The sequence below is a fragment of the Motacilla alba genome, chromosome 4 (assembly GCF_015832195.1).
Source record: "Motacilla alba alba isolate MOTALB_02 chromosome 4, Motacilla_alba_V1.0_pri, whole genome shotgun sequence".
Classification (NCBI taxonomy): Eukaryota; Metazoa; Chordata; class Aves; order Passeriformes; family Motacillidae; genus Motacilla; species Motacilla alba.
In genome coordinates, this window is record NC_052019.1 from 69,375,667 (window position 1) to 69,397,432 (window position 21,766).

Consider the following 21,766-nt stretch of genomic DNA (forward strand, 5'->3'; position numbering starts at 1 on the left):
CCCAGGTAGTGTGGACAGTTCATCTGTACGTGTCCTAATTGGCCGCAGTAAAAGCACCTGGTGTTCTGTAAGTTCATCATAGCTTCCCCTACTTCCTTTGTTACTGTGGTCATGGTTTCCCCCATTTCCTTAGTTACCGTTGTCATGGCCTCCCCCATACCTTTGGTAACAACCTTGGTCAGGGTGGTCTCGAGGGAGGAGGCTCTAGTGCAGGCGTTTACCATGTCGGCGATAGTTGGTTCAGGGTCCTGGGGCAATGCTCTCAGGATCTTTTTTGTTTCTGCATTGGCATTAGACATCACCATCTTTATTAACAGTTCCCCTCTAGCATCCGGATTGTCAATCTGTCTATCAATTGCCTCCCTCATGCGGTCAACAAATTTAATAAAAGATTCAGTCTCTTCCTGGCGAATGGAGGCAAAGCTTTGGAGAGGTGTGGAGTCGTCCGGCACTTTTAACAGTGCTGCTTTGCCTGCCTGCTTAATGTCTGTTAACAAGTTAAAAGGTAGCAGTACTTGATCCTCAGGGCGGTCAAATTCACCCTCACCCATGAGGGCTTCTAAACCATCGTTGCCATCCCCTAGGAGCTGCTGCAGGTTGTATTTATCCAAAAGAGGCCGCAGCAGTTTTTTCCAATGTCCCTCCCAGACCATACACTCAGTGGGAGATAACAAGGATGAAGCAATGTATTTGAGGTCGTGGGGAACAAGGTTATATCCATTAAACATCAAGTCCAAGACATTTTTGAAATATGGAGAGTTACGTCCATAATCTTTGGCAGCTCTCCTTAAATCCTTCAATTCCTTGTATGGAATTTGCTCCCACTTCGGTTGTTTTCCCCTCCTCACAACAACAGGAGCCGCAAACCTATCAAGGTCCTTTACTAGGTCCAAGTCCCCCTCCCTCAAGGCCTCCTTGCGGATCCTCCGCCAGCTGCTACCCGGCCCGGTATCGGAAGAGGAGCGGTTGTCATCCTCCTCCTCCTCCTCATCGGAGGATGAGATGAAAATGCGGGCCTTGCAGTCAGTCGGCAGGGCACGGCGGTGTGATTGTTTGAAAGCCAATATGGCCTTCTTCCAGTCAACGCCACATCCGGTTCCAGTAGCGTGGGAACCGGAAGCAGTGGGTGGGGTCGGGGGCCGGCGCGAAGGTGGGCTGGGACTACTGTTGGAGGCGTGGTTAGCACCGCCCACAGAGGTCCCGCCCATAGGTGTGCCCAAGGAGGAGGGAAGGGAGGGTCCCGACGCTGACGTAATCGACGCTGTAGGTGGGAGGGGACCCGACGGAAGGGCAGAACTCGACGGTTGATGGGCACCCGGAGGGGAGGAGTGGGAGGAGCCGCCATTTCGTGTCCCGTCTCTATGCTTTTTCTCTCCCGCCACGTGGCGAGCGCCATTTTGAGAGTTAACGAGTGAATTGGGATCTAAACCGGGGACGGGGGGTTTAGGTGCAGGGCGACGGGATGAGCCCTGTCCGGGGTGGCCAGTCCCGGGCGAGGAAGGGGACTGAGTGGGAAGGGAGGTGGCAGGGGGCAGACGGCGACCCTGTGCCAGTTGGCAGGATCCAGCGCCCATCCCACTCATAGGGGAAAACGGGTTAGGGTTGAGGGGGGTGGAAAGCGGGGAAGGAGAACTGGGGTCCCCAAACTCCCTTTTCGCCTTTACGGCGCTGTAAATTAAATCGAAAATAGGAAAATATTTCCCAATCCTAAAATTCCCCGCGACCTGCAACTCATAAATCCTTTTCCCCACATTTCCCCAAAACGAAACTGATTTAATGTTTTCCTGATTAACTTCAGGAAAATGTTTACACAAAAATTTAACAAAAGCCTTTAAATCCCCTTTTTTAAAAGAAATGTTTCCCTCAACCAGGGTAGAAGAAACTTGGAAATAAATCCCCTGCTGAGCCACAGTCAGGCAGTTGCCCATGATTTTAAAGTGTGGCTGATACTGTCCCTCCCTCTGAAGAAACCGAAACAATAAAAACTGTCACTCACTCCAATGTAGCGAAGGTCTTCAGAGGGGCTGGTGGGCTGCTGCCGGTCCCTGGACGTCTGGAAGCTTCCTCGAAGCCGCGGTGGTTACTCAGAGCCAGGGGTTGTCGGCAGCCCGAGGTGAGCAGCCCTCCAGAAAACGAAGGGGGAGCTCGTCTCGGAGCCGGCACCGAACGGCGCTTGTAATCCAATAATCCTTAGGGTCACGGATCCGAAGGGTTCTGGAGTCGCTCAAAGGGACTTGGGGGATGCCCAAGGTCCCTGTTCGGGCGCCAAGCTGCGGGGGTGTCTTGTCCTTGGGCCGGTCCCGACAGGTCCCTCGGATGGGAGCCCTCAGCCAACCTTCCGCCCAAGCCCGGATAGTATCGACGCCGCACCAGGAAATGACGAGCAGGAGGGCTCCTTTGCTTGCCTAGTCCGGAGGAATTTATTCAAGGGAAGACGTAAAAGGGAACAGGGGTACAACTCTCCCCGAAGGGCAGCAGAGGCAAAAAAGCCCCGACCCTGGGAGGGGTTCGGGTATATAATCGAGGGGCGTAAAGGCGGAGATTGGGGAGGAGTTAAGGCGGGTTAACAGGACATGGACCAACGGGAAGGAGGGAAGGGAGTGGTTTAGGGCAAGGGACTAATGGGGGACAGAGAACAACAGAACCTTCCAGAACCAGGGAGTGGGGAGCAGGTGAGTGGCACACTGATTGACAGGTGGGGACTGCCTCATACACATGTCTCCTCCCAAGGCATCCCCGATGCTTCTCTCAGCCCACCTCCCACACTCAGGGATTTTGTTTATAGGTGTAGCTAACTGTGGACAACTGTAAGAGTGGAAGTTGAGAAACAAATGCTGCTGTGTGCCTTTAAAATATGCACTAATACTGAAATGTTCCATGCTAAGAAAAGATTGTCTTTCTGTGCTTTCTTTCCATCCTTATTTTCCCTTATATTTCCTTTGTCATGCAAAATTTCTTTTCTCAGGCCGAATGCCTGGCTCCCATTCTGGGGTGCCTTTTATTCTTTGCTGCCTCCTAGGCAGAGCCCAGTCCTGTTCACTGCAGGACATGGATCTTCCTCATGTGCTGAGTTAAGTGTTTGTTTCACCAGCCCTTGTTCACTCTGGTGTCAGACAAACTGTTAGTAGAGAAGTTTAAGTCACCCTTTACTCTGCTGTTCACTGTGGCCATCCTGAGCTGTTGCAGTCAAACCCCGTGTCCTGATGTACTGGCCAACAGTAAAACCTCACAACAGATTGGTGTTGATATTATTGCAAACTTGTATTTGTAATTGTGATTGTTCCTCTTTCTGTCTGATAGACAGAGGAAGGGACTCAGAGGTAGATTCAGTTCAAAATGTTTCAGCTTGAGCTAGGCAGATGTGTTAAAACCAGAATTAATGAAATGGGATGTAAGGCTGTGCTATCTCAGATAGAAATGTTTGAAGCCTTTGCTACAGCAGCTGCCTCACTTTGCACCTTGTGCTTTTTCACATGCACATTCACACCCCTGAAGCTTGGCCTCTCTGGACGGAAACAGAGAACTTGGAGCCAGATCCTGATGTCCCAGGCCTGATCATCTCGTGGTGCAGTCTGCTCGTTGGTAGTGAGCTGTGTAAGCCCTGAGATCCTGTGTTGGTGAGACTTGGCTGTAAAATCCATGAGAAATCAGGTGGTGTAAGGGAGCTGACAGTCAGCTCTGTCTGAGTCACACTGAGGGTCCAGCCCCCTCACTCCTTCCACCAGGGGAAAGTTTCCAAGGGCTCACACCAGGTCACAGCTCTGTCCTCTGCCCGTGGGTGCTGATGTGCATCAGTAGCTTGATCTGTGCTGGTGTCACATTGCTCAGTGAGCACAATGTGGCTTTGGTGTGCTCAGGTGTGGATTTGGGCTAAAGCTGCTTGTGTCAGTGCTCTGAGAGACAGGACACAGCTCAGGGCTGATTCCAGATAACAATTTGTCTCCATCCCTACAGAGCTTTCACGGACATTGAGGACACAGAGGCACTCATTAAATTCCTGAGGTTGCCCAGGTTTTCACCTGTGCAGGTTCATCTGTCTTGTGTTCAGTAGAAGGGGTTGAGAAATACTTAAACTGGTCATTCAGAGAGATCTTCCACCAAGAGGCAAAATACATCTCAGTTTACTTTAAAGTTCAGCCTGATATGGTTCATCTCCTAGAAGCTGCCAGTGAACTGCTGTTTGCAGACAGCCCCGAGCAGCTGCACATCTCCTTACCATTGTGTTTAATTGCTGTGTCTGTGGGAGCTCTTGGCCCTCTCCATGCAGACACAAAATGGTATTAACTGTGTAGGGAGTGCACAGGCAGCGTGTGATGCCATTAGCAGTAAAATGAACGTGTCTCAGGAGCTGAACGAGTGGTAAAAACTAAAAAAAAACCCAACCAAAATTCAAGCTGGTAAATGTGATGGTAATGATGTTTTGGTATTACCTGATGGCCAAGTGTGCTGTCAGAGATCCCAAAGGTCTCAGCTGCTAACTGACAGTGACATCTTGGTGCCAATAAGATAATGATGATGCCAATGGACGATGAAGTGGTGGGGACACACAAAGCCAGGGACATGCAAAAGGACACCAGGAAAGGCTGCCTTAAGTAATAGGACCCTTCAGTGAGTGGAAAAAATGCCTCTCATTGTTCTCATTTCTGCTCTTTGGGTTTTGGTTTTGTGTGTTTTTTAAAGATATGGTAATTCTTTTATGCCTTTTGTGTTTTATTTAATCTCACAGTACCAGAGTTGCAACTGCTTAGGCAGAGAACATTGCTGTGACCTGTTCCAGAGAGAAAGTGGTTTAAATTTTCTAAGCCTTTCCCATGATAACTTTTCCTGTTAAATACCTGACACACAGAGAGAACCTGCACCCATTTTAGTCTGGTATCAGGGCCCTTTGCTTGCTACCGCTTTGATGCAATAAGCTGTGCTTGAGCAAAATGTTATCTAGTTATGCTGATCCTCCTAACATTTCCAGCACAGCAGAATATTGCAATGAAATACAACTAAAAAATGGCTGATTTCACTATGCTGTGCCTCTGCCTGGGGTTGACTACCACATTGTAACCTCCCTGGCCCTGAACCATTGCCAGGAGGTAACAAATGGACCAAATAAAAGCTGCTGCAAAGGTGGGCTCATGGTCTAGAAGTCTGGTCTGGGTTTCTCTAGATACAGCACAGTTTGATGTTTCTGTAATTATATTTCAGTCACATGTATAAAATCAATCCTGCAGACTTGAAACGACTTGCTGCTTTTGGTTCCTGACGTAGGGGCACATTTTAATTCTCCGGGAAGGTTAATAGCTTCATGCATTCATTGTTTGAGTAATTCCTTAAATCCTCAATGCTTACATGAGACACTTTAGTGGCTTATATTTTCTTCTATTGAAATACGTTGCAGGAAATACTTAGAGCTACTTCATTAAGTTCCATTGTAAAATGCTGTGTGCCTCAGAAATACTCATCTGTAATTGTTGCTCTTAAAGGGAGACCTCAACTCTCTGCTTGAAAACCTGCAGGAAGTCTCTCTGAACTTCATGGGAGACACCAAGAGCTGCTCCTGTGCTGCTGCTGCTGAAGCCAGTGAAAAAGTTCCCTTCCTCAGGGGTCACTGCAATACCAGGATTACAATGAAGTGAGTTGAGGAAATGCTAATTCATTGAGGTTGGGATAATGCTACTCACAGCCTGGGTAAAACAAAAATCCCCTTTTCCCCCAGCAATTAGAATTTTCTTATTATTATTTTGAGTATACAGAGATGGAAGTGCAGAGTGACAGAGCAAGATCCAAATGGGACTCCAGGGAGTGTGGAAGCTGTCTGGGAAGAGCTGTTTGAAATGGGCCTGTGGGTTCAGGATGAATAGAATTGCTTTCCCTGGTGGTGCTTGGGTTTGATTCCTTTGCTACAGCTGGTTTAGTACGATACATTTGATGGTGCTGCTGGGTGATGCACCCCAGTGAAAATGTATTGATTTTCTGAAAAGTCCATTGTTTGAAATGTTCTTACACTGTGGTTTTACATACATTTGCTTGTGACTTAATTGCTGAGCTATAAACTGCTGCACATCCTGCTGGTGTAGCTTAAAGAGCCATGTAAAGCAGTGACAAAGGTTCAATAGAGCTCTCTGGAGTAATGAAGGAATTAAGGTTTTTTTAAAGTTGAATTCCTCAGGATTTCTGTCAGCTTGTTGCCTATGCACTGTTGACACCTGCTCTAAAGTGTCTGTTGGGTTCATATTTCAGGGCTTATTGCCACTAAAGGACTGAGCTCAGTGGGTCAGATGGTGCACGTGTGGAGATTTAAAGACTTTGTCACAGCTGAAGAAAAAATGCAAGAAGGAGCAGCTTAATGTCTGTTTTAAAACTGTTAAACCTGCAGAAATTCCTAAAGTATGAAATGGAGAACATCACTGCTTGGTGTGCACCTAAGGGAGCTGTGGGATGGAACGTTTCCAGCCGGGAAGGGAAGGGAGGGGAGGCAGTGTGAGCAGGGGAGAGCACAGAGGACAGCAGTGATGGTTATTGTGGGAGAGGTGATTACAGCAACTGCTGATGCACTCTGTGCTTTCTGGGAATGTGACTGGAAATGTCTCCGTGGATTCTCCCAGACCGTGGCACTCAGAAGCACTGCCCAGAACCTCCCCTTGCACAGAGTTCATCTCATTCCCGTTATTTCTTTCACTCTTGAAAATTGGCTTTATATGATCCTGCCTAAAGAAACGGAAGAGTTTAATAAAAAGCTGGGGTGGAACAGCAGTGGCTTCCTCTGCTAAGAAAGAGCTGTGGAACCTGGCTATTGCACAAACCTCCTCAGCAAGGGGGGCAGGCAGATCAGTTTTTGAAAGGTGGCAGTGGACACTCCATATCACTAAATCTTGTCTTAATTATTTGCTGTAAGACTTTATTCTGGTTCTCAGCTCCCAGGATAATCAACAAGGCCTGTGCACATTGGTGCTCAACTCATCCCTGAGGATCAGGATTTAAACCACATGAAGTTATTTTGTTTGTTTGTGTTTTTAACTGCACCGGGCACTGCTGTTGGCACTCAGGTTTGTTTCTTTTCTGTGTGGGTTTGTTTGTTTGTTCTCCAGTGCCTTTAATATCTCCCACTGATACATTGTTGAAGCCCTTCAGAGTTCATTGGCATAGCACAGCTCCCAGATGAACTGGGATGAGCTTGCTGAGTCAGCTGGCAGCAGGAGGAGAGGACTCGTGTCCGGAGCAGCACGGAGTCACTTTGGCTTAAGGTGGGCATGACCCCACATTTGTCATCTGCTCTTTGTTCTCCTGTCCTCTGTTGCTCCAGAGACCCAGCGGGGGCTGGTTGATGGGAGCTGTTATTGTCACTGTCACTGTGTGTTGATGGGTCTGCTTTGCCCTTTGTGGGCAGGTGCAGAGGTTTGTGCAGTGATCCTTGGAGATGTCTTCAGCCAGGAGAAGGTTTTCCCACAGGAGGCCGTGCCCAGGTGCTCTGAGCACACTCTGCTGCCCATGGTCACGAGGGGACAAATGTCCCTTTGCTGTTCCACTGGCCACATACCAGGCACGGCGGGCCAGTGCACACACGGGCACCTCAGGGTGAGGGGTGGGTGGAACTGGTTGTGCAGATATTTGGGGGGAAACAGTCAGTCCTCAGTACCAAACCCACAGGGATTCAGCCCACGGGGAGGAGTGACACGCCTGGTGAAGCAGCAGCAGTGGTTTTGGCTGCCAGCACAAAACCAGATAAATGCCATGTTACCTTTGGGGTCAGCTGCCTGTGCAGTCCCTGCCAGGGCTGTCACATTTGTGCATGCTGCAGTTCAGGATCATATGGAGGGCTTTTTTGGGATTTTTTCCCTTAACCTTGCTGTTCAAGAGAAACTGTAGCAAAATGGGGACAGCATTTTGATTGCTGTAATCAGACCTACCACACTCCAGTGCTCTGAAGTGGTTTTCATCTCCTAATTTTCAGCTCTCAATAGCATTTGTGACCCACTTTGCCACCTCCTGAAATCACAGCTTCTGAAACGGAGCACCCACCCTGAGAGGCTGCCAGCAGCCTCTGCAGCTCTGAACTCCTGTTTCTCAGCACCTCCACAATATTTTTGTCCCTGGATCCCAGGAAACTCTTTTGGATCGTGACTGCTCCTTGTTCTTTCCTGATTATACTAACATTTCAAGGGTAACATTAAAAAAGCCCTAGAAATTATTGCTCTGATTCCCTCCTTAGTTTAATGGGCTCTAACTGCTAATTGCCTTTAAAAACCTAGCCTAAACTATTAATTTTTTATATCCTCCTTTATTTTATCAACAAATTTAATTAAACTGATCACGAAAGAACCCAAAAATATGAGTACAAAAGTTATTGAATTTTTTGACAGGTATGAATGTGCTAATTAGCTTTCAATTCAGTACACATCTCTCCTGGTTTTTATTAAAAGTAAAGAATTAGAAAAGTACCACTTGTCAAAGAATAAATAATAAAGCTTTCAGTATACTGAGACAATATTGGTAAATCTTACTGATATGCTGTTTATAAAAAAGTCCAGTGCTGCAATTCTAATAAGATTCTGCACTCTTGAATCTCTCTCTAGTTTGAGAGCAAGGCAATTTATACTCCTTCCTAGAGCAATTGAAATGGTTTCTTTTCTGTTGTATGGTTTTGCACTAATGTTTCTTTTCAAGTTCTGCTTTCGTGGGCCTCCTTTCTCCTTGTTCCTTATTGAAGTGCTGGGGATCATTTGAGTCAAAGCCATTAAGTCTGCCGTGGTTTTCAGGCAAGACCTTGGCAAATGCCCAGTTCCTCAATGGCTTTAATGGGAAATACAGATTGCTTCATGTTTGATTTAGGCCTCACCCCTGCGCTCGTTTGCTTTTTTCCCCCTCAAGTTATCAGGCTTTGCATGATTTTTCTCACTCCTTTCTTAGCATAAGCATGTAAGCTGGACTCTTGCTCTGCCTCTAATTATTTCTGCCCTGCACTGAAAGTCATTAATGTTATTTCTGGTGATTGCAGCTGAAAATGAAAACATACAGTGGAAAATCCAGGATCTGCTGGTATTAAGGAAAAACTCCTCTTGAGTGAACATTTTTTCCTACCCATGTGGGCATGCAGGTCCAAATGTAATTAATAATTAGATCCTGGTTTGTCTCCAGCCCATCTTTATTGGAAATATTGGAAAATAGTAATATTTTCAAATATTTCTGTGACTATTTCCATAGTTTCCAATATTCCAAAATACTGGAAACTATGGAGATAGTACCAGTAGTTAAACCATGAGCGTGCACCATGGGTGAGCAAAGGACAGTTTGGTTTGGAGGGGCAGGGTGGGCTTTTCCTGCAGAAGAGGTAACTGCTGTTTGTGTCCCTTACAGGTGTTTCCCTGCTGGAAGGAAGGATACACGGAATTCAGAGGCAGGAGCTGCCTGTGTAGAGGGGATTATTCTCCCAAAGAGATCTGGCTGTTCCTGCAGGCTGCAGGAGGAAGGAGGCATTGCCCTTCTCCAGCCACCTAACAGCATCTGGAAAGTGAAGGTAATGGACTCGAGGTTTTCCACAGGCTTGTGCAGAATGTGACAAACACGTGAGCCTGCATCCCTGGGGCCTGTGTGAGGACATGGGAATAGTGTCCCTTGTGTCCCAGCTGAGCTGCCAGAGCTCTACTGCCAAGCAGCCCTGCGCAGCAATGGGCAGGGCTGGTGATGGAACTGATCCAGGGATGTGTTTCATGTGTTGTGACATTTGGGAATGTGGTTTTTGTGTGTCATTTCTGGAGGTGTGGATTTCACTCAGTGAAAATGTGCCTCCCAGCTTCAGCAGCTCTACTGCACAGTTGCACTTCTCAGCCTGCCTGCATGCAAACACAGAGCTTGCACTTTGCAGAGATTCAGAAGGGGGATAGGAAATACTGTCTACTATACAAGAGAATTAAAGAGGAAAAAAAGAGGAAAATAATCTAATGTGGCTCAGGGGTTCCTTATGTTTTGCAGAAGGCTTCTTCCATAGGCTCTCCTTGTGATTCTTCTGCTTCATTCTGGCCTCCTGTGTTTGTCAGACACCTTTTAAACTTTGGCCTGAGAGCATCCTCAGTGCAGAATGGACAATGCCATGCTCAGAAGGATGGCAACTGGAGGCAGCCTCAGTAGAAAGCCCTCGTTCCATCACTTCCCAGTTTGTGCTGGATGGGATTTTTATTGTATTTCTCTTTTTGCTCATGCTGTATTTCAGAGACGTGGCCAGCTTCGCCTCTTGGGTTTTCAGCCACGGGGGCTGTAGCTTTCGTTGGTTTCTTTCATTTCCCTGGTGAAAAATCTGATGTCACCAATGCACTCGGAGCGTACACAAACCTTGAGAGAAAAGAGCAGATCTGTTTGTTGAAGAACATCCCCATGTTCCTTCTGGTGGCAGGGAAGGTGTAAAGGCAGAAAATGATTCAAACCCCTGTGTCCTTCCTGACTGCAAAGTGAATTTTTAGGAATATGGAGCACAACAAGCCAACAGACTCACTAGATGGCTTTTTTTCTTTTTCTGGTTTATTTAATCATTTCCATTTAACCCTGTTCCCATGGCACGAGTCTCCCAGCTTCTCCAAAGCGAGCATATGGGCAGTATGTGGATATCACAGCTATGTCTTAATATCCAGCTGCTCTTTGTGCCATGGGGAATGGCTGCAGGGCTGGCTGGAGTGCCCTGGGTGAACCTGCTGCTCACGCAGAACTATTTCTGAGTAACAGCAGTCAGTGGCCATTTAATCTGGGCATTGCTGATCCTTGGCACAGATTGTTGAGAAGGTGGGATAGCAGAGAGAAAGCAGATGGAATGAATGGAAGTAAGGAAACTGTTCCGAGGGGAGGAAAGCAAGCTCACTCCTTCTCCTCTGCCTCTACAGATGGAGGATTGGGGTCACAAAAGCTCCATGTGGGTTTAGGATCCTTGAGAACAGCAGGAGCAGAGTAATTGGGTGACTGAACAGAGTGTGGATGCAGCTCTTCCATCCCTGCCCTCGGTGAAGGAAATTCTTTGCTCTCTGCATTCCAACCTGACAGAGCCTTTTTCTTTCAGCCCGGATGGTTTCACCTCTGTGCCAGGCAGCAGTCCCAGGGGTGAGGCACAGCTAGCTGGAGCAAATCCCTGCAAACCCTCCTGGAAGCTCTGCATTATGCTTGCACCAGCTCTAAAAATGGACCATTAGGAAGACACCTCTTGTAGAAAGTGCTCTTGTAGCAGTACAACAAAATGATTTCTTCGGGTTCCAGTGCACAATGGGTGGCTACAAAGCATGTGCACGGATTTCTGGAGACACGATCCAAGGGGGGTGGTAATAATGACCCTTTCTGTCACCAGAGAGTCTGCACAAAGATTCCAGCAGCATTTTGCACAGTGTGATAAAAAATGTGTGAAACCCTCAGCATCAGTGGAGGTTCAAAGTGAAACAGAATCAAGCAGAGTAAGGTACCCATAAGGAAAAGAAATAGCTGAATGATATTAAGGAAGCCAAGATAACTGGAAAAATTAACAGCACCACAGCTTATAGAGTCTGCTTCTGCTGACAAAGGCAATCTTCAGCACCCAGTGTCTGCATTCAGTCTGAAAAGCCTGGAATGAGCAAAATAGGAGAAGTTTGGGTTTACAATGGGAATTTGAGGCTTGAAGTCAAGGAACTTGAACTCTGACCTCTCCATAAAGAGAGGCTTCCAGTCTGTGCCAGCATCCCAGTGCTGAAGGACGCCTGGCTGCCTGTGGCCCGGTGAGCCAGCAGGATGGGACTGTCTGCAGGAAGGCAGGAAGGGATTTCCTGGGAAGACTCCCCTTTAGGGAGCCTGGGATCCTGCAGCAGCTGGCCCTGGCGAGGCTGGGTTTCTGAGACACTTCCCATCCCTAAGGGACAAAAAGCACAGGCCCAAAGCCACTCGGTCCAAAATGGAGTGGGGCATGAAGTCTGCCTTCAGCCTGAGATATCCATGGATCTCTAAAATCACACCCCAGAGGTTTTGTGTTCAACTGCTGCATCTCCATAAGAACTGTATGCTGGAGACTTCTTCCCGTGGAAGTCTCCTGCTTGTATCTGAGGCTGAAACCAGCTGAGACAAAAGTATTTATTTTGGAGGGGAGCTTCTTGTGTTTTTACCATTTACAGCTCCACGTTTGTCTTCAAAAGCAAAGGTCAGAGGGTTGTGTTCATTAGAAATATTTTCTAAATGTGTGTCTCTGAGCTCTTCAAAGTCCAGAGTAATAAAAAACAGAATTGCAGAAAAGGAGGTTTAGGGAAGATGAGAAAAAAATAATATATTTGTTTTTAGACTTGTTTTTATGATCCACATCTCTTGCATACACTGAAGTTTTAAATCAAGCAAATTAAACCTTACCAGAGTTCACCTGTGAGCACAGGGCAGAGGCAGAGGTGGCTCCGGAGGTCACTGTGCTACTGCAGCAGCCAGCAAGAGCCAGTGGGATTCTGTTCAAATTCAGAGCCTGTTCTGACAGCACAGGCCCATCTGCTCACCCTCTGCCCGAGAGTCAGGGCTGCACAAGGAACACAAAGATGCAGCTCCTGTTCTGGCCTGATTGTTGTGCCCCTTCAGACACCTCCAAGAACTTTTCAACTGCCCAAAAGTTTTCTCACAGTATGAGAAAATGGGCAATGAATGCAGGGGGGCAGAGAGGCAGATTAAAAAAAGGAGGGGAAAAGCAAATAGTTTGGGATGGATGGATGGATGGATGGATGGATGGATGGATGGATGGATGGATGGATGGATGGATGGATGGATGGAGGCTCTGGTGGAAAGGCCAGGATGTTACTGAGCTGGGGGTGGAAAGGCAGTGATAGTGATTGTTGTACCAATATGCACGTGGAGCCATGCAGATATTCTGGTGGACCTTCAAATGTTTTTGGCAGTTCTGTGGTGTTTGCAGCTGCCATGAAAAGCCCCACTCATTCCTCATAACTGCTCCATGTTATGGAGAAAGAAGAGGCAGTGTCCTTCATTCATCCTTGTTCTCTGCTGCTTGGAACTCACCTTCCAGCGTGGGGAATTCATTGTGTCTTAGTGTGCTACAACCTGGCTGCACCAAACTGGCTGAGTGTAAAATATTGCAGTGCAGTAATTAGCACAGCTTTGCTCCAGAAGGTTTTTTAAAATAATAATACATTATTTTTAAAGAAGGAAAACACACATGGGAAGCAGAGTAACAGTTCTGATCCATAGTGGACAGAGAAAATGTGGGACAAAAGAATTCAGGAGAAAGTCAGTCTTGGCAAGTGAGAGAGGCAGAGACAGCCGAGCAAAGGCCTCACAGACACTGACGTGTGGATGCTGCAAACTGAACCAGTGAAGAAATAAACCAGGGTAGGTGTAAATATGCAGGTTTTGGATGTGGAGCAATCAGAGTTTGGAGTTAAAGCTCAGTCTGACCCTGCAAGCTGGGCAGGAGTTGGTGTGCATATGTTAGTGTGCTAGGATTTTTTGGATTTGTGTCTGGTTGAGTCCCGTCCATCCCCCTAAAGCTGTTGAGAGAATGGCCATGGTGGTTAAGAGTGTGGGGTTTAGTGATGGTGAGGTTATGTATAGTAATGGAATTGGTAGGAGTTTTATGGCGGTAGATAGGTAGCACAAGTTCAGCCTTCCATGGACAGAAACGGGGAACAAAGAGGACTCTGTCTCTTTGAAGCTTTTGGGATGTACCCTGTGGTGCTGGAGAATAAAAATAAGGAATTTCAAGTATCATTATGATTAACTGAATGAAAGTAGTATGGTAGGGTTTTAATTGCTGCTTAATTTAAAAATGAAACAACAAATACAAAACCACAGAGGCGGGGGAGGTTGTTTGTAGGGGGTTTGTTTGCCTTAGAAAGGATATTTTCTTTTCCCCAGTTTGGGCTACAGATGGGTCTCGTGGGATTTGCTTTCTGACATACGGGAGATATTCAGGCTTTCAGATTTCATTACCCCTTTCTTCATTATTTGCCTTGAGGAGCTATAAATAACACATGGCTAATTTGTGAATATGGCACGTTCCAGGGGATGTGTGCATTTTAACCAGGGCACCTTCTGACATTTGGTAATTGGTTTGCAGATTTGTTATATAATTTCATGAGCGTTAAGTTGCTAAGAGGAAAAAAGCTAAATTTATATGTGATCCAAGATCTGCCCTCACTGCACCCCTACAGCAGCTGTGCTCCTTCCAGGTGTAACTGAGGACAGATTTTAAGTCAACAAGCACATCAACTGGCATCTCTTTTTCCATTTCCTGCAGTTTTAGTAAAGCAGTAGTTACATTCTTCGCAGCATCTTTCTTTTAATTAAAGTTTTTCTCTGTGTGTGTTCATCACTGAACAGCTCCTAAATGCAGGCAGATTTTGTCTGGTGAGAAATGAGGTTTTGGAGGAAGGTGCCTGTTTGTTATCGGGGGTGTTTTGGATATCAGAACAAGGCACGTGCCACTGGCGCTTCTGCAGCTGGGCACTGAGAACATCTGCAGGCAGATGCTCACGTGCTCCCTTCCCTGAGCTCCCCACCCCAAATTAGCTTCATTTCCAAAACCAGTGGGCTCTCAGGCTGTCTGGTAATCCTGCTGTCCTGGAGCCTGGCCATCGGTCCTTGGAAACGGGCTGGGGAGTGATGTGAGGCTCTGTGTGAGAAGAAGCACCTGTGTGAAATAACAACACAGGAGATGGATTAATAAAGAATATTATCTTCCATTTTTGTATTACTGGATTCAGAAGTACAGAGCAGCTGAACATTTGCCTGATTTCCCAGTTGAGTTGTCAGTGTTTGTTTTCTCCCTTGCGCAAGAGAAGGCACCTCTGTGTGCATTTCCAAAGCGCCCCGGCTTCCCTGGCTGTGCCACTCCCACCCGGGCTGCAGGGCAGCTGCTGCCTGGGGAACGCCGCAGCTGCCGGGGCCGCTCATGGCTGTCCCTGCTCCCGGGACAAAGGTGCCATCGGCCGGGAGCAGCTCCTGGCACAAATCCCTGCCTTTCAGTCACCCACTGCCAGACATGGGCCCTGCTTTGGAGCGGCCATGGGGCTCTGCCCCACTTTGAGTCAGGCCCTGGGTAACGCTGCCATTTTGTATCAGGGTGTGGGGCACTCCGCCATTTTGTTTCAGGGCATGGGTTACTCCATCATTTCTTGTGTGGACAGAGGCTGAGTAAGCCTCAAGGGCTGAGGTGTCTCATAAGAGTTACAACATCCTAGAGCTGCTTCTCCAGCTTCCTTTGGCACACACCCGCCATATCTTTGCTTCCCAAGTGATAACATTATTTACGAGCGCGTTGTTCTGCAGTTCCTGTCACTTTTGGACTTGAATCCAGGCATGTGAACGGTGAATAACATGGCCGAGAAACTGAAGTGAGGTCCATAACCTGCACCCTGCACAGGGATGTGTGGGCACTGGGGACTCATACCCTCCACGCTGAGCTGTGGATAATGGGTAAGGTAAGATCAGATAATTGGGGAGATTAGGAGGGAGGAAAGAAGATCAGCCTGGATCTGGAATTCTGAGCACTTCTATGCTTCTGTTACATTTTTCAAGTTCTTCTGCTTAACCAGTGCAGTATTGGCATATTTAGAACTGATGCCTTGTAAAACAGAAATATGGCAGAACTCCACTAAAACCTTGCAATTTCGTCCTCCTGATCTGAGTCCGGTTTTGTTGCAGCACAGATCCCATCGTCCCAGCTGCAGCACTGAGTGCAAAGGTGAGATCTGCCTGCCTGGCCAAACATCCCCGCTGTCCATGCTGGCTCTGGCTGCCCTGGGTGCTGAAGAGCACGGCCACCCATGGCTGATTTGACATTAGAAATGCCGAGCACCTGCCGTGGATGTTGCCCTGTGTCCCTGCAGCAGGGAGTGAGGCAGCTTGGGCTGTGGGAGGCTGGCTCAGACCAGGCAAGGCCCCGCAATTTTGCCTTTCCTTTCCAGAGCTTCACCTCTGCTGGCACGTTGAAAACCCTCAGAGGCTCCAGCTTGTACCTGCCTTCTGCAGAATGCTGCTGGAACCATGGGACATTTTACATCAGCGCATCCGCCACTGAGCCAGGAGCGAGGAGGGTGCCTGGGACGCTCGTGTTGCTGTGGGGCAGGGACACAGAAGGGGCTCTCTCATTCCCACAGGGAAGGTGAGTGACTGCAGTGCTGTGCAGTATTGCCCAAGAGAAGTCACAGTTACTTTCCTGTCGCTGGGTGGAGATCCTTGAACGTGTCTGGAGCCTGTGGCTTGGGAACAAATGGTGTTTTTGCGGGGTCTGATGGGGTAACAGCTCTCCTGCTGGGCCCAGCTCCCGGCCTCTCCTGTTGAATTCTGGAGCCAGGCCCTGCTCCCTCGCACTGAAGCGTGCTGCGGCCAGCAGCGTGTGAGGCCATCAGCTGTCCCAGATCCTGGTACGTGTGGGCACTGGTCTCTTCCCAGAGGCTGTTTGTCCCAGGCAGGCAGGCGGGGGTTCCCTCAGGCTCCCTGTGATGTGCTTCTTGCCTCGGGGAGGGCGTCTCCTTCAGAAGGGGCTCCACTGCAGGGCAGAGAGGCCTTTTTGGGCGCCTTGTTGTTACCCGGGCTCTTGGCTCCTGCTCACAGTGCTGGGGTTGGCTTTTTCATGAGTCCAAAGAAATGCCAGTAAAAAAATCAGTCTGGGTTTTTCCTTGAGGAAAAGGCAGTGTTGCTAACAATGCTTTGCAATCTGTTTTTGTCAGTTTCTGTGATCTTTGAACATGTTCAAGCAGTTGCTGAAGGGTTATACTGGGCTGGCTTCAGCTGTGCAATGCTGGAACTTGAAATACTGAGGGGTTTGGTATTTTTTACTGCATATGGCCATAAAATAGAGACTTTCCCATAAAGCAGATTAGGGAGGATCTTTGATACTCCCATTCAAAGAACAGCTCTTCCAGAGGGTGAGCATTAACAAGATGGTAGTGTCACATTTTCATGACAGGGCTCTGCCTGAGCAGATCATTAGGGAGAAAGGATCAAAGCCACTTCCCCATGGTACATTTCAGGTGGACGTGAGTGTGGCACCGGCAGAAAAGCTCAAGTAGCAAACTTCACAGGAGGGGAAGCTCGCTCCTCCCGCCCATCTATCCTTTACATTTCCTTCCCGTGAGTCACAAACTTCTGGAGTTTCAAAGGAGTTACGTTTTAATCCAACTGCAAGGGCTGATATAGCTCTGAGGAACGGCTTGGACATCAGAAGATATGTTGGCTCTCCTGCATTGCTAGGGAGCAAGACCCAAATACCCTGTTAAACAATTAAGTGTTGAATTCTGACTGGCTCTCCAGTAATCTCCTTGGTCTGGAATTGCTTTTGTTTTTTTGTAAGGGTTACTTATCTAACAAAAAAAAGAATAGGTTGCCTCAACATTTTTAGCCAGTGCAGTAGGCCAGGAAATTTTACTTTGTAAATTTTACTGAAGTAGATTGGTAATTAATTCTAATTTGTTCACTTCACGGAAAATTCTAAATTTTATCAAATTAAACCTCCCCTGCTCTGTGTCTGCTGGTAGGACACCCCGTGCTTTCTTCCCTGGATACTGAATATGTAGCCTGGAGCCCAAGGGCACAGGGAGCTCTTAGATCCTGGTCTCAGGGTGTTCTGCAGGCAGGAAAGGCCTTCCACTGCTCGATGGAATCTGCTGAACCTGTTGGGTTGCCGTCACTCACACTGATCTCCGAGTGGGAGCCAGCTCCTTGTGCAGCTCAAAGACAGCAAGAGCTGCACCCGAGTTAAATTGTGTTACACAACAGGATGGTAAGGCACGTATCCAAAGTGCTTCTCAAACTTTTTACACATCCTCCAGCACATCTGAAGCGTTTGACAGAAAAGAATAGGCAAGGGCAACAATGATTCATCTGTGTTTTTAAGAAAAAAATTGAAGCCATATTTCCAGCAGGGGCTTCGGACAGACATTGATGTATTTATTGAGAAAGAGCCCGCGAGCGCCAGCCTTGGCATCCCTGAAAATGTATCTGCTGCAGGAATTTACAGCTGGGATGGGAGATTCATGGCTGCTCTCTTTATGTATTGGAAACAGCTCTTGCAGCTGAGTAAAGGCATAAATAGGAAATTAAATCACAAAAACTACTTTGAAGTGGTGCTAAAGGTACTTTCTAAACCCGGGGCCAGGACAACTTAAAACTGATGTAGAAACCCAATTGAGATGAACAGCATTTACTGATTCATTATTCCTTCCCTTTGCAGCTAACATGTGAAATCACAGATTATTGTGTGCTGTGTTCTTACAGGAAATGTTTCCCAGGAGGGCTCAAGGGCAGCACCTTAGATAGAGGTGCATCCATGAATTTCTGTCCTCATGATTTATGGCTTCCATGTCACTGTAAAGTTGTTTTTATTGTTTACCAGCACGTGGTGTGAGAGAACTTTATATGCTCTGGAAAAGCAGCTTCATAAACAGCAATAGGCTGGAGTAGGAGTTCTCTGAGGCACAGGCAGGGCTGTGAGTGGCAGTGGTAGGTCAATATTCCTTGTCCTTTTAGGTCACTGCGGATATTTGAAGTGGCCACAGCTCCATGGACTAGGGATTGTGGGAGAGCAGAGCAGGCAGGAGAAAGGGGCCAAACACAAGCCATCCCCAGGAGCAATGAGTGTTCATGTGTTAGTTTGGATAACGATGATCCTTAGTTTCTGCACAGGAGTTTTCATCTCCACATCTTGTAGCTCCTTATCTCAATTCTGCAGGTCACAAAACTGATTAATTACACCGGCAGCAGTGGTATAATTAGTGCTGATTATTCTCTGAGCTTTTTCTTCTTTAATCGCCTGTTTAATTGGAACTAAATCCCTGTTTATCAAATAGTGTAGGTTTTAGCATCTGAAGACAGTGGATTTTGTTTAAGTCTTTCCACCTTGAACTCAGGCACTGTTATAAAAGCTTTGGGAATATTTCTGTGGGATTATGCTGATTATAACTGGATCAGGACTTGGCATGTTTTAGTATCTGGTCACTTGTCAAGTGTTTTGATGTTCTAGTGATCGCTTTCTTTAAAAGCCCAGGAGAAAGAGATGAAGAATAAACAGGCTGGAGACTCTTCTAAATGAGGTGCCATATTTACACTGTTACTCCACAGCAGAATCCATGGGAGATGATGAGGGCATCCACAGTACTCTGTAGAGCAACCTGGAGAAGTTTGAATTGTCTTTAATCAGGAGCTGTCAGAATAAAAGAAAAGACATGGAAGCAATGTGTGGCTGTTTCTCAGAACATAAATGCAACAAAATCTGAAGAAATAAGGACTGTACCATGCTTGTGCACGAGGTGCTCTTTGTATTATCACAGTGTGGTTGTGGACAGGACAGAAGAGAAGACAAGGAACACCTGGAGCAGTGGTGGAATGGCCCAAGAAAGGGAAGCAAGTGACGCTTGCTTCACCTCAAATCCCTCAGTAGGTCAGGAGCTGATAGTTCTTACCCTTCATTCAGCTTCTGCTGGGGCCTTCTGCTTCCCTCCCCTCTCCTGCCCCCCACAAACTGCTGTGGGAATAGTTACTAATGATGAAGAACAGGGTTATTTTTATATTTCAAACTCCCTCAATATGAAGATCTTTCTCCTTCTATCCTTCTCTAACTACTTCAAAAGCCAATGTAATTCTTTGTAATTCACGAGCTCTGGGCATTTTGCCCATGAGGATCTTTCTCCCTCATTTGGTAGCTGCAGCACATCGTGTCTGAGTGAAAGGAGCACAGGGGAGAGAAGTCCCCTCTTGATCCCACCCCAAGCCAGTGCTTAGGAAGGGGATGCTGCAGATGTTCACTGATGGTTTGGCACACTGATTGGAACAGGAAGTGTTTGGGCTGTGCCAGGAGCCTTTGTGTGGCTGTACCCCCAGTGTGTCCAGCAGCTCCTGCAGACAGTGAGGCTGTGCAGCCCCTCACTCTCCCCTGTGTGCAGGGGGTGACCCAGGCCCCTGCAGGCAGTTCTGCTCCCACTGGCCCTGGCCTGCCCAGCCGTGCATCTCAAAGGTGTTTGGGCTGCATTTAAACTGGGTGGTCAAGGTATTCTCATGATTCTGCTGCTAAAGATATGCTTAGTCTTTCCTCTGGGTGGAAACAAAATCATCTTTTTTTTCTGGTGACTCACGTTGATTTAACATTGCCATAAGCTGTTGACTGCTTATGTAAGTGGCATTAATGTGAAATGTTGCAGCTTGGTTTCAGTGACATTGTGGAGTGGGGGTGGTGCATTATTTGTAATCTGTGATGTGTAACTGCACTCCCTGCAGATTTAGCAGGAATTAATTTTTACTAGAGGAGAAATACTTGCCTGATGAACAGGTGGATAGTGAGAAGGAAGTGCTCATTGTCTCGTCATGATCTTGTGTCCTTTTCCTTCTTATTTTCCACGACTGTAAAGCTTCATTCTTGGCTGGGACGCAAACTGAAATCCCAAGCTGTGATTCTGTCCCGGTGCAATCCTGACTCTGAAGCTGGAATTCACTTTTCAGGCTGATGGCTTTCACCAGGTCACTGCAGAGAAAACAGGGAGCAGCGAGATGGGAAGCAAGCAGGAGATGGTTCACAGGTGGCCTTTTTCTTCCTCCTGCCCTTCCAAATCTGTGGTGCTGCTGAGTTTTAAAGGACAAGCTGCGAGAGGCACCTAAAATGACATCACTGGATTCTATTAGCCTTTGAGATAATTCTTCTAATATTTCTAACCTTTCCAATTGCAGTAAATTTACCTGGGCTTTGTTGTGCTTTGAGGTTTTTTATTAGATTTCACGTAAAACCACATGAACTCCTTTGGTTCTGTTTGTCCCTGCTACCAACAGCACTTCATGGTCACCTGTTGTACTCCTTCCCACAGCTGGCAGCATGGCAAACACGGGCAACAGCCTGAAACACCTCCCTCCCTGCCTGTGCCTAAAGTGCTGCGGGAAATGCTCTCAGCTGTGGTAGAGTCCTTTGCTTTTCCCACAGCTGCTGACCCTTTCTGGAGTTTGGAGAGGCCTTTTGGCTGTGGCAGTGAGGAATGCTGGCAGCGTGTGGGCTGTGGATAGCCGGGCAGGTCTTTGCTCCTGCCGGGTGTACAATGAGACCGAGCACAGAGACAATGCCAAGGGGGGAGCGCTGAGCTGCCTCCATGGCTCTGGGTGGGCGCTGCGCTCAGACTGTGGGGGACAGCTGGGGACAGGCACAGGCTGTCCCTGCATCCGTCACCGCTGCCTGCTGGCACCAGAGGGGGAACAATTCCAAGGGACATGCGGAAACTCCCTCAGCATCAGCCGGGGACTGCAAGCACAGGTGGGAGAGAAAAGTGTTCTCAATCTGTCAGCCTAGGAAAGGCAAAAATAAGAAAACTATTGATTTTTTACCATCATTAGAATCAGTAATGGATCATTTCCTTGTGAGAAATGACCTGTCCCGGTCATTTCCAATCCTGTTATTTTGTAATGAGTTTTTATTAGGTAGCCTGTTTTCTGTAAATTATAGCCCAGATTTCTCAACAGATAGCAAACCATCTTCTCAGTGAGAATAGTTCTGTTTAATTATTTATTTCCACTTGGAAAAAATGCACTTTGCAGTAAAGTAAGAGTTGTAAGGGAAGTGATATTTAAAACAGAATTATGGATTTGAAAATGTTCTTTGCTAACCTTGGTTATGTTTTCTTCCTTGTGGTGCAAATTGTTGAACTTGAACCTGTTCCTAAATCTTTCCCATTTAGGACTGATGGCAAAGTCCACTGGTGAGGTGGTGAAGACAGGTTACTGGGTTTGATTCTGCCTCTGGGGCTGATGGGTTTAGCTGCCTCTGATTGTCTCTGAATTCCTTTGCATCTTCCTGTGATTCTGC

At 47.3% G+C, this 21,766-nt stretch overlaps 2 long non-coding RNA genes across 3 annotated transcripts in view; both read left to right on the plus strand.

The window, feature by feature from the left end:
* Positions 1–4,768: 4,768 nt before the first annotated feature.
* Positions 4,769–12,245, plus strand: LOC119700973. Its single transcript, XR_005256963.1, has 3 exons — positions 4,769–5,623; positions 7,080–7,235; positions 9,346–12,245. It is a non-coding gene; the product is annotated as an uncharacterized LOC119700973 (long non-coding RNA).
* Positions 12,246–15,846: 3,601 nt separating this feature from the next.
* LOC119700972 overlaps positions 15,847–21,766 on the plus strand; it is a 29,593-nt gene continuing 23,673 nt past the window's right edge. The window contains exon 1 of one of the 2 annotated variants that reach the window (XR_005256961.1): positions 15,847–16,090. This is a non-coding gene — a long non-coding RNA (uncharacterized LOC119700972). Of the gene's footprint in view, positions 16,091–20,481; positions 21,218–21,766 lie in introns of those variants that run through there. The other variant, XR_005256962.1, reaches the window with a different exon arrangement.